Source organism: Manis javanica, chromosome 18, assembly GCF_040802235.1.
Source record: "Manis javanica isolate MJ-LG chromosome 18, MJ_LKY, whole genome shotgun sequence".
NCBI lineage: Eukaryota > Metazoa > Chordata > Mammalia > Pholidota > Manidae > Manis > Manis javanica.
In genome coordinates, this window is record NC_133173.1 from 1,782,106 (window position 1) to 1,794,755 (window position 12,650).

Consider the following 12,650-nt stretch of genomic DNA (forward strand, 5'->3'; position numbering starts at 1 on the left):
CAAGCCTCCCCATTCTCAACTACTGTTTCTTGCAGTTTCTTGTTCAAAAAAAAAAAAAGTCTTTTCTAAGCTTTTGCAATCAGATCATTTGAAGACGCAGCCCTCGTGGTTGGACTGTACCCCACAGCGGGGTCCCAGCCCTTAAGAGCTGCTCGGTCGTTTGTAGCTGTGCGGGGTGTGGGCACCAAGACTAGGTAGGGGCAGCGCTGGCAGGAAAAGGCGGCCCCTCCGGGGAAGGAGGCGGCACCACGGGCAGGACTCCGCCGCGCCCGGCCTCCTTTCTTACGGGCCGCACAGCGCTGCTGCGAGGCCGAGGTGCCGCCAGCCGCTGGGAATGCTCTAGAAACAATGGTCTTCTCTTCACCCGGGCTGGCTGCGGTGGGACTTGCTTCTTGATCGAAGGATATTCGATATGGTCTGGTTTTTAAAGCGCCGTGAACAGCGTGGATCTGATGAGAGTAAAGGGAGGTTTGCGTATGGGCTTCGGTCTGTGCTTCCTTAATGAACCCTGGAAGTCTACACCTCCAGCCGTGTACGAGGACCTCAGCATAAAGGGCTCCCCGGAGGAGGAGGGGGACCTGTAGGTGGAGAGGCAGCATGCTCACGGAAAATTAAAGACAACTGTGTATTTTAAGCCACGAAACTGTAACCATTCTTGTGCTCAAATATGCTTTACATTATCTAGAAGAGGGTTTATTGGCTCGGGTTTGTTGTGTAACTGAGGAAACCATTGTGCGCTATAAAAACACACTAATGAGAAAACCAGCCCAGCCAGCAACAGGCTGATGGAAGACGCAGGTAGCAGAGCAGGAAAAACCTCCAGGGGGTGCACGGGAAACCAGAGAAGGAAAACCACCCCAAGGTGAGAATAAAGGCATTGTTTAAACGCTTGAGAAAAGGAATTCAAAGTCAGACACGTGATTACATCAACAGCAAGCAGGATTATGTGCCCTGTGTGGGCGCAAATTTTTGTTTCCTACTTGAAATGGCCAAATGCCTTTGCGTAACTCATATTTTTGTTGTCTACAGTGGGAGAGATCCCCAAATTCCTACACTGGGAGGGGGAAATGCTCACGGTGACTCTCAGAGGGAAGGTAGAAATAGGCATTTTAAAAGCAGGCTAACCTGGGCTAAACTTAAAGTGTCCGAGGAAAACAGGTTGGGTTTGACCGAGAACGACGTCTTGATATCCTGAATTACTAGCCTGAAATCTGGGACCTCTGGGTCTCTTCTCTGTGGCTCTTGGAAGTTTTATTTCGCTTTTAATACAAAAGCATTGTCAGTAGGCATAAAATTAAATTAAAATGATCAATGCTGAGACTCCCTCTGGAGAGTTGGGGGACAGGGAACGCTTAGCACATAAGCACAAATTTTTCTCTTGCTCGGATCTCGCGCATGGCTGCAGTGATCCAGCCCCCGGTGGGCACTGCTGCTCAAATCCGGGCTCCCAGGACAAGCCCTGCCCTCGCTCGGACCGCCGCCGCCCACGCACGACGTTGCCGGTCCCTCTGACCTTCCCGTGAACAGCCTTCACCTTGTTACTCTTCCGGAGGGCAGACCCCTCTCCCATTCACTGCCATTGTTTCTGTTTGTTCGGTAACCATACGCTCAGCTGCCTCCAGGCAGAGGAGAAGAAATCCAAAATCTCATTAGTGGGCAGGAAAATGCAAGAAAACAAACCCAGAGAAATTCAAGAGGAAATACTGAGGCAAAACCTGAAATTAGTGAAAACGACTTCTCCCTCCCCAAAAATGATTTGATCAGCAAAACCAAGGTTTGCTCTTTGACATGACTGGAACAGATAAACCTTAGGCAAAGAGGATCAAGAAAAATGGGGCACACATGACATTAAAACCCAAAAAACCTGACACACACGTAAATGGACTGTTGGAAAATTTTAAGAGGATACTATGAAGACCTCTGTGACAACTTTGAAATGGACAATTTTTCTGGGAAATTTAAAATTAGCATCGACCTAAATTCCCACACATGCAGGGTCTGGGTGTACCAGATTTAACCCTGCTATTTCCAATTTCAATTCTTCCTCTCCTGATCTCAGCTGTCCGCTGCGCACTCTGCCAGCACCTGCCGAGGTGTGTCGCCCCACCTGTATCTGCTTTTCCCCTTAGTGATCTCATCATTATAAAGGGTGCATCGGTGAGATGAACAGGAGGTGCGTGCGAGCAGTTCGGTGTTGCCTGGACCCTGTGCCCCATTCAGCCCAGCACCGGGTGTCCCAGGCTCACCCACTCCTCAAGGTCCAAGAACGGGAACGTTCTGTAATTGCTTCCCTCTCGTCTGCTGTTTCTCCACAAGGTGTCAGTGATCCGCACATATTCCCTTGAAGCCTCAGAGGGCACACATGGCACTTTCTTCCATGTCTGTTCTCGAACACTAATATATTTCCCAGCTCCCAAATAGGAGATTCCCCTGTGGATCAATGCTTCCACCTCCCCCTGGTCCTATGTAGAAAAATGACTAGAAGGATGTCCAGCAAAATGCTAAACGTGGCTATCTCAGTGTGGTAGGATTGGAGATTTCTTTTTCCTTTGCATTTTTCAGTTTGCTTCGATTTAAAAATACTTTTACAATTATTTATTTTTTAATTCAAAAGTAAAACATGAATGCAATCTCATTTTTTTAAAAAAGGTCAAATGTACAAAATAAGGTTTCCCTTGATGTTGTTCAAAATAGGAGTCTCCTTTCTACAGGAATCAATTCTGTGTCTTTACTTTGAATTTAAATCTCTTTCCCTGCCCCACCTCCCTCCCTGTGGGGGTGTGTCTGTCTCTGTGTCCAGTCTGTTTCTGATTTATATGTAGGAGGGGCCAATATTAAATCTAAATCCTGTTAGGCTATACCTCTTGTTCTGTGAAAGTGTATTTTTCTCACTTAAGATGTTTTGAAGACCTTTCCACATGGTCCACATAGGTCTGCCTCCACTGTTTGGTATAGACTGCTTGGTCTGAATGTCCTATGTTGTATTTATTTCAATTTTTATGTTTTTTTTTCTGGTTTTGTCTGTCGCCCACACTGCTACAGCCACCATGTCTGTACTTGAACGCACACAAAAGCAAGGCACCTCTAAGGTAGAAATTGAGACATGAAGTGGCTGAGTCATAGGTTATATACATTTTTCATTCTGACAGACACTGCCAAAATCATACTGTGGAGTGGCTATGAAAATCTGCACTCACAAAAGCAGTGATAATGCGCATCCGTTTCTTTACTTCATCAGTATTTGACCCGGATAAGAGTTTGTTATGCTGCTGTGTAAAAAATTACATTTCTTCGTTCTAATGTGCATTCCCTCATTGCTGGTGAAGCTGACCATCTTTTCATATATTTATTGGTCATTTGCATTTCATCTTTTAGGAACAGGACTACCTGTCCATGACTCTTGTCTGTTCTCCATTAGGTTTTTATTCCTTTATAAAACGAGTATCTTTCATGTTCTGAATATTAATTTTGCTTTGTTGAAGTGCATCCTTTTGCAGTTCACTTGAAGAAAACCAGATGGTTTACTTTCTAAGGCCGTGCATTTCTGGAGTGTTCTTTCCTTGGATGGGGTGTGTGGGATGTACTTCCAGCAGCAATGGCTTGGGTACAGGGGCCCCCCATTCCTCTGAGGCTGCCAGCTGGCCTTGGGTGTCTTGTCTCTCAGATGCCAGCTCCAGGTTGTGTGATGCTTGGCCCGAGGCGGTGAATGGAGGGACCAGACGGTTATTCTGTGCTTCTGCGGTGTCCCAGACGAGCGTCCTGATGGCCGCCCGAGACCACCTCCCTCCTGGCCCTCTGCCAGCCGCTCCCTGGACTCTGAGCCCCTCCCGAGAGTCCTCCGGCCACCAGCCCTCCTCCCACGTGCAGTTAAGCCTCTAGTTCCTTCTCCAGTCTGACTCCTTATCCTCTCCCCCTTTGAGAAATCTTTCCAGTCTCTTTTTATAAGTTTCATTTCATAAGTTGCATCTGTTGGCATTTGAACAGAAAAGCACACGCATGGCTTAGAAAGGGCGAGGAGCAGGCTCGAAGGGCCCAGGTGGGATCTCCCTCGCTTTTGGTTTGCCAGCTTTGTGAGAGCCGATGGGTGGCCGCAGCTCCTTTTCCAGGTTCTGTTTGTTCGTGGGCGTGTATTCTGCGATTATCGGAACACCGACTGTCCAGCCCATGCGTACTCTGACAGCCATCTAGAATCAGAAGCTAAAAGAACGAAGTGCCAGCAAACCTACAAATCCTACATCTGTATATTATTCCTTAGAAATGAAGCTGTTTCATCTCAAAAAACGCATTTATCCAGCCGCAGTGCAGCTCTTGGCCCTGGGCCCAGTGTGGGGCCGCGGGAGCGACCACTCCGCCCTCTGGGAAGGCGCAGGGCCTGGGGACGAAGGGGAAGCAGGACTCACCAGCTCGGCGCGCCTACAACACATGGCATCCGGGGTCCCGCTCAGAGAGAGGCTCTGCCAGGAGCACTTGTCTAATTAGTGAGGATAATCAGGTCTCTTCCACAGTAATAACTAGAGCTCACATGCTGATGAGCAAATTCATATTCATCATCCCATTTATTGTGCCAAGCGACCTTGGAAGGTAAGAGCTGCTCTTACCCCGCTTTGCATACGGACACGATGCTCGCGCGCTCAGCGCACAGCGTTCACCGCTTCCGGTGCAAAATCTGGCACAAGAAAATCCCAGTTGGTCACCATTTTGCAGTGGCCATTCTCTACGGGGAAGTTAGAGGCCCCTGTGGGGTCAGAAATCAGGGAAAACCCACCAGCCTGGGACCGTCGTCCCAGACCTGCTGGCGGGAGCTAAGGCCTGCCCTGCCCCCGTTCTGCCACTGCTCCCCTAAGTGTCACACGCGTTAAACCCCGGGTCCCTGTAACACGCCCCGTGGGAGGTGTGGCGCCGTGACCTCTCCGGGCTCTCCTGGGGCGCAGAACAGCCGCGGACCCAAGCCCCGGGGGAGCGGTGGGCGGGTCAGGACTGGCACCCCGTCTAGCGTCAGGTTTCTCGTTCTAAACCACGGGTCCGCCAACCATGGCTGCTTTTGTGCAATCTGCAAACTAAGAGTGGCTTTTGTATTTTTAAAGGCTTGTAAAAACAGACAAAAAATGAAGAATAACATGGAGACTGTGTATGGCCCACAAAGCCTGAAGGGTTTTTTCTCGGGCCCTTTGAGGAGAAAGTCCCCCGTCCCTGCTCTGAACCACTGACGCCACAGAAACCGCCCCACGAGCACCGGTCCAACGGCGGATGACCCCCGGCTGAGGCTCCCCTGGAGGCATGTCTTACTGTGACCGCAGTGGCAGGGCGCGGTGAACACTTCTGCATAAAGTCCCGGTTAGAGATGAATCCTGGGTGCAGGTCATTGGTTTTGGTTCCACGGATTCTTTCATGTCTTTGAATCTCGAGTCACTGAATTGTGCTCATTGGCTTGGGGCCCCTCTGAGCCCTCGACCACAAGCCGTTGCAAGTGGGGTGCGGAGCAGGCAAGGTTGAATATCACGCCTCCTCGTCGAAGAAGACTGTGGGCAGGAGGGGCTGGCCTCTTGATGAGCAGGCAGGGTGCTGTGCCCCCAGCAGGGCTCCGGCTCCCGCCCAGGGCCTCTCTGTCTGAGTGACGGGTGGGCCGGAGGAGGGGCAGAGGGGAATGCACGCATTTCACCCTCCCTGCCATCCCAAAGCCCCCCCCCTCCTTTTCCTGCAGCGGGGGTCCTCGCCAGGGCTTGGAGACCTGGGGCCTCGGGAAGAGCCAGAGCTCCCGGGAGTCCCCAGCGTCCGTCTGCCCAACTGGGCACCGGTGAGCATGTATGGGAAAGGGGGACCTTCTGACAGCTTCTTAACTATATGCAAGACTCCCAAGAAGATTAAGAGCCCTAAGCCGTGCTAGGGAGCTAGTCCCTCGGCCTCACTGTGGTCACAAATAAGTAAGAAGATGGCCAGTGAGTTCAGTTACTAAGCTTGGACATTGTGATTCTTTCTACCTTAGTTTATTGCTTTAAACGAAGGAGGGACGAGGTCTCTCCGCGGTGTAAGAGTATCTGTGGGTCACCAGGGGGCCCGAGAAGCTGACCGTCCTGCAGAGACAAACAGGAGCTGCGCAAGCACTTACTGACGACCTTCTCTACCTTCTCTGTGCCACGGGCTTTCGTGCCTCTGAGAGGCTTGCTCTCCCCACGTGACAGAGGAAGAAACAGAAGCGTGGTGTGTTTACGTGAATTCTTCAATCCTGCAACTCGGACCTGACTCTAAAGCCACGTTTTCTTTCAACTAAAATTTATTGTATTTTCTCATAATACAGATTTCTGTAGAATAAATTTAAATGAAGACAAAGCAATCACTCTATTGTCATTGAAGTAGGTTTCTTTCTGGTCATGAAGACATAGAGATATTTCCAAAGTTGTGATCATACTATATGTACAATTTTCTATTCGACTTTATTTCTCTTAATGTGATAACATGAGTATTTCCCATTTGTTGAAAACATATCTTTAATGATTACATTATATTCTAGGGCAGAAATCCGGCATCATTTACTCATCCATTTAATTATCATTGTACACATAATTGGTTGTAATGTTGTATGATTTTTCAGTAAGGCTTCAATGGGCATTTTCAAGCCTAATGTTAGTAGCTTATTGTCTTATGCTAGAATTCTAGAAATAGCCATAGGACATGAATCCTTTTAGGGCTCTTGTTTCCTAGCACCAAAATAGGTCCCAGGAAAATTAGGTTCCTCTATACTTTTTCTGGATGCGCAGGTGTTTTCTTGTTTTGCTTACAGCATCAAACTAGCATATTTATAAATTTTGTTGATTTGATCTTTTGAAAATGGCATTTTCTGGAGAAAGCATCATGGGGGAGTTTAGAGTGTGTGTTTTGGAGCCGGAGGCCCTGATGTGACGGCTACCTGGTGCGGGTGATGGGTGGTCTTCAGACAAGTCATTTCACCCGTGACTCGGTTCCCAGCCAGTGACAGGTGGGGTATGACACCAGCTTGGTGCCGTGAACATGAGAACTAACACTGGCACGTGGGCACTCAGGAGGGACAGACACTGCCGCTCGGCAAGCCTTCCAGTGCCCCATGTGACTGCCTCCCGTGTCCACTCTGACTGGATTGTCTGACCGTTTCCATCGCCCCCCTTGACTGTAGGTTCTTTGTGCTGAATTTTTGGATTTCTTATCTAACATGTTGGGAATGTTGCCTCTGTAGGCATTTCTGTTGGAGCAGATCGGGGAGGTCAGGAAGTAAGGACGCTGGGCCCCCAGGCAGTTGCTCCCCGAAGACGTGAGGCTACGGGGAGCCAAGGCAGCAGTCAGGCCGTCGGGAGAGGCAGGGCGGTGCGACTCACAGCCAGAGGCCACGCCCACGCCCCGCCCAGGGCTCGGCTTGGCAGGTGGCAGGAAGAGCCACTGAGGGGTGGGAGGAAGACGGTAGAACCCTGATTTATATTTATTTTTTAATTTAAGGAGATTATAAAGAAACTAAGCTAGATTGATAATTAAGTACAGATTCAGAACTCTTTCCAGTGCTACCTTCCAAATAGTCCTGTATATGAAGAACCCAGATGTGGGAGCTGAAGTCCTACCATGGCAAAGGGCTGATTTGTGCAGCTGCTCATTATGATCTGAGCATGTGGTTTACATGTGTCCCTGCTAAGGGGGTTCATAGATCACAGTGTCTTATTTGATGCATATATACACACACCAAGTAATCATAGTATTATTTGTAGGGCTGTATTACATGAAGACTTATAAAAGTGTGTTTATATATATACATATATACACACACATAATATGCAAATAATTATATATATATGTCTATAGGGATATATAAAGTATAAAGGGGATTTAGATGTATAGAATTATATCAAAACTTTTGCATGTGATGTAATTATGCATATAATTCCAATTATGACAGGTTTATCAATATGTAAAGTGTCTATTTAGTGTGTGTATATACCTATGATTTTGTATGTATGTGTGTAATGAGTACACATAAAATATATATGTCCATATAAAGTATCATGTGTGCATATACATATGTACATATTTTTTGCATTTTCACATACAGTATGATTAAAGGATGTTTAATAAGAAAATGTTCATGAATATAATTATGCAGTTATATATATATAGGCTTATATATGTGTGTCTGTGTCTATCCCATATATTTTGTAACTCAAAGAGGTTCCTTGATTGCCTTGTTTTCCACATTAAGAGCCGGAGAATCTCCACAATGAAAGATGCCTACAAGTTTTTGTTTTAAGTAAATGAATATTCTAAATTCACTAACACTTGCTGTGATAATAAGTGACTCTCATGACATATTATAAACATCCAAACACACACTTAATCTGCCTCTTCAAAGTGAAAATAAAGTTTTAACAATGAATGAGACAGTAACTGCCTTTGGGAAGAATCTCATCTAATGGAGAGACCACTTTGAGATTTGACATTTGGAATCATTTTCATTATTATACAATTTTGTTCCTAAATATGATATAAGAATAGTACTTACAACAACATTCAGATCTGCAAGCTTTAAAAACGTGGAAATGGAATTTCCTCAGTTTAAATATTAAACAATTTCAGAGGACTTCGAACCCATCTGTTAAAATATGAAAACATGACACCCTCTTGTGACTAGTTTGTAAGAGCAACTGATTCCCATCAGGAAAAATGGAAATATGCTAGCCAAATTCAGCAAAATACTTTGAATAATTGGCGAATACTATTGAAGAAAAGTAACCTGATTTAGTAAGTGTAGCCAAGGATACATTAATTCCTTTTCACAAAGATCTATGACTCTTTGTAAGGTTGCTCTTCAGTTTTAAGAGGCATCAGTATCAAAGTATCAAAAATAAACTGAACTGAGGCCCATCTTTGAATGGCTGTATCAAAATTGTTAACCAGTATTTTCAAAAATTGATGCATCTTCTCACAAAAGATTACTAATAAATGTAGTGTGATTGATAATATCTAGTGAGTAAATAAGTTGTACAATCAAAAAATCACTTGAATAACTTATTAATTCATCTTTTCCTCATTGTTTAAAGATTTCTATTTGATGTGTGTAATTGACACATTAGTAAAGAAATTCATGTAATTAATAAACAAACATATATAAACACATACTCAGGTGTACAGTTGTAAACACATACAATCCCAGTGTGTATCTATGTAATGACATATATTTATACGTGTACATACATAAATGTACACACATGTATTTATATGTTGTGTACTTACATGTTTTTGTTTTTAATGCTTAGGGGACAAGATCAAGGATGTGTTGGGAAACCACTGCTTTAAGCAGAGCAGCTCAGGGAAGGAAGAATAACTGGTATGAAAATCAAAAGTACCTTTAAAATAGAGCCGTTCAGGTAAGTGTTGTACAACCACTTCTTGCAGACAAAAGCCCTGTCTGTGGTGGTTGCCAGTCTCCCTGGTGTGAATACTTCTACCGCGGCCAGTTTCAGTATAAACACATCACTGGGTGCTAAGTCTGGAAGAGGTTTGCACGCTCGGCTCGTGCAGGACAGAAGGAGCTGCGTCCAGCGCGCAGCACTGAAAAAAATCACTAAAACTGATGCGACTTTCCTGTAAAAGGCACCGCATCGGGGACAGAATCTCTCCCGGTCTCTCCACTCCCGACCCATGTTGCCATATCAAAGAGTAGAGGGGGAAATGGATTTAGAGTCCAAAAACTTAAGGCTGTGCCCCAAGTCAACTACCTACTGGTTCTGAGATCTTGTGCCAATCACGGCCCCACGTCAGGCCCCAGTTTCCGTATCTGTGATCTGAACGTTAACAGCAGCTGTTCCGTCCGCCTTCCAGGACTGTGCCAAGGACCAAGTGTGAGCGTGTGTGTGTGTGTTGTGCACATTTAAGAACAAGCTTCTCATGCTTTGCCCCACCCACGGGGCACATGTTGCTCAGAGTCAGAATGGCAAGTGATCAAGTGCAGGTACTTTGAGTAGAAAACTAAGAAACCCAAGCAATGACTCACTGCGCAGAAGAATGTCATGCCCAGTGCCTCCTGCAAGTAGGGCTTCCAGCACATTTTATTTTTCCTAATTTCTCTGATCATATGCAGTTCTTTATAATTAACTGCCTGCTGTTTTTGAATGAGTAGAAAAACTATTTGCTGAAGGCAATGGTTTGATAACAGTCACACAAATATGTGTGCTTCTCTGACATAAGCTGTTCTTAAACTCAGCTGCTATTTTTGTATACATCCCGTATACCAAACCCCTGGAGGGTTAGTCTGAAGACTCGCCCACTCACTGCCTGTCAATTACCTTGTAGAATGTGTATTATTAATGGCAGCAATTGCTTTCTGACCTCCTTGCCATGATCCATTTCCACCCATTAAGGCATTATATTATCCACTTTAGCAAAACATGAATCATAAATGAAATATTGATTTAAAAAATCACAAACTGCTTTACATTAAGAAAAAACAGTTCCTATAAAGCAAAACTTCTCAACTGAAGAATCCATACCATTTAAGACACAATGCAGTTCAAAGGCTTGATCAAATAGGTCCGTGCATAGTTTCTTTTTATAATAATTTTACATTTAAGATCTTAAAGTTATTTATTCTTTGAATTTACTATCTCTTTATTACATACATTTGGATCAATTTACATCTCTTACTAAAGCAAATAAGATTTGCTTTCTAACTGCACAAATCTTTCTAACTGCACAGTGGAGAAATTAGGGCTCAGTTTCAGAAACAAAAGCAAAGACCATTCAGTAAGGGGGTGATCCTAGAATAAGGTAATATTATTACCAAATACCATGTAGTGTCTTTCAATAATGCTACTTTTCTTTGCAGTGTAATAAAAGAAATGTGATCTTCTGTGACAAGTGAGATGCCAGATATTTATAGAAATATAAACTTCTCTCAAAATGGGATAATGTGAGACAAGTGTTTAAACCCATCACGATAGATGTTCAGCCCTTTGGACAAGGCTTCACCCCGTCATCTGAGAGGTAATGGCTCATGCGGGGAGAGGCCAGCTCTGTCTTTTGGTAAAAATAAAGTTGAGTGCTGAGAAGCTCCATCTTAGACGTGAGCATCAGACTAAAGGGGTGCTGGTGGCGAGGACGGCGGTGAGCCCCGCAGCGCTCTGCCCTCCCTTGAAGAGCACGGAGAGATGGGCAAGGGCGCGGAGGGCAGATGGTTCCTTCAAGGTGAGACTTCTTATGGGAAAAACGTGGCGGGGGAGTATTACTATTGAGGGCACCGCAGCCCGGTCGGTCACACACCTGCAGAGGCCGGAGGAGGGATGCTGGCCAGAAGCCCGTGGGATGAGGGGCCTTATGGAAGGGCTGCCCGCCCTCTACCCCTCCACCCGCACGAGCAGCTCCTGGGGTAGCACACGAGCTCACCTCCATGCTGCGAGGGCCGGGGGCGCGGGTCCACAGTCTGCATGGCCGAATCTCGGCCAACAGGAAGTCAACGAGTGCTTTTACTCCCGAGCACAGCCCAGAGGACTCTGCGTTCCGGGCCATGGCTGACATTCGTTTTCTGAGCACGTGACCTCTCAGGTAAGAGACACACTTGGGATTCGAGTCTCCAGCACCGCGCGGGAAGTGCTGGGGGTCAGCTGTGCCTGGCACGCCAGTCTCCCCGCACTGGTCCCCATGCCCACCACTCCCACCGCCCTCTGAGGCCCAGGAGGCTTCTCCGTGTGGATCCCGTTAGCAAGCCACCTGCCTGCTCACCTCTAGCTGGGCCCGACCCAGGGAATTACCAGCAGGCGATCAGAAGGGAGGGGAGTGCAGCCGAGGTACGTGCCCCCCAAAGACAAAGCAGACTGGGCACTAGCTGAAGCTGCACGGACAGATCGTATTCAGTAGTAACCATTGCAACAGGGAGAAGAACCCAGCGTGAACTGAGCTTTGCCGGAACCAAAGGCAGGAGAGTTTTAAAAGCTGGGATGTGCCAGGGGAAAATCGTGCAAGGGCAGGAGTGGCGCTCGGTCTGCCAGCCCATCAGTCAGACCCCCAGCCTCCCCCAGAGACTGGGCCAGGCCCCCTCGCTTCAGGCGCTGGCTGAACAGCAGGGCGTCCTGGCAGCTTTGAGCTTCCCCGGCAGGAGCTTAGGGGCCTGGAGCTGTCACCTAGGGGCCCAGCCTCCAGCTGCTGGAAGGCGCTGCTGCGAGTGCCTCTACAGGGTCCGACGGAGTCCCCGGGCAAAGGGCCCGCCCGCTCTCCCACTGCCCTGCCGGACCCCTTGCGGGACGGCTGTCTCCCCGACCAGAGGTCTCAGCTCCTGACAGGTGGCCCTCAAGGAGGGCGCCGTGTCTCACTGGCTCCTGGCAGCAGCCCTCCGCCAGCGCCCCCGGCTGTGCGAGCGGGTCGCGGTAGGCACACTCCCCTCTGGCTCCCCTGTACCCCGCCCTCCCTTCTGTAAAGAGTCGCTTGATGAGTGCCTAGCAGCTGTGTTCTGCGCTCCCTCACCTCCCTCTGCTCTGCGTGAACTATGGGCAGTTGTTTATATCACACGTATCAGTTGCGTGTTTCTCCGCAGGAAACTCCCCTCGTCTTAGAGAAACTGGAAATAATAACCATGTGATTTGCTCATGGCGCTGTGGTCAGCAATTTTGATCGGGCTTCGTGAGGTGGTTCTTCTACTGATCTCA

General features: G+C 47.3%; 1 long non-coding RNA gene across 1 annotated transcript; it reads left to right on the forward strand.

Annotated features, from left to right (window-relative positions):
• The first annotated feature begins 777 nt into the window (after positions 1-777).
• Positions 778-11,058, forward strand: LOC140847278 (uncharacterized). The gene is made up of 3 exons (XR_012127117.1): positions 778-862; positions 9,270-9,380; positions 10,838-11,058. It is a non-coding gene; the product is annotated as an uncharacterized lncRNA (long non-coding RNA).
• The last annotated feature ends 1,592 nt before the right edge of the window (positions 11,059-12,650 follow it).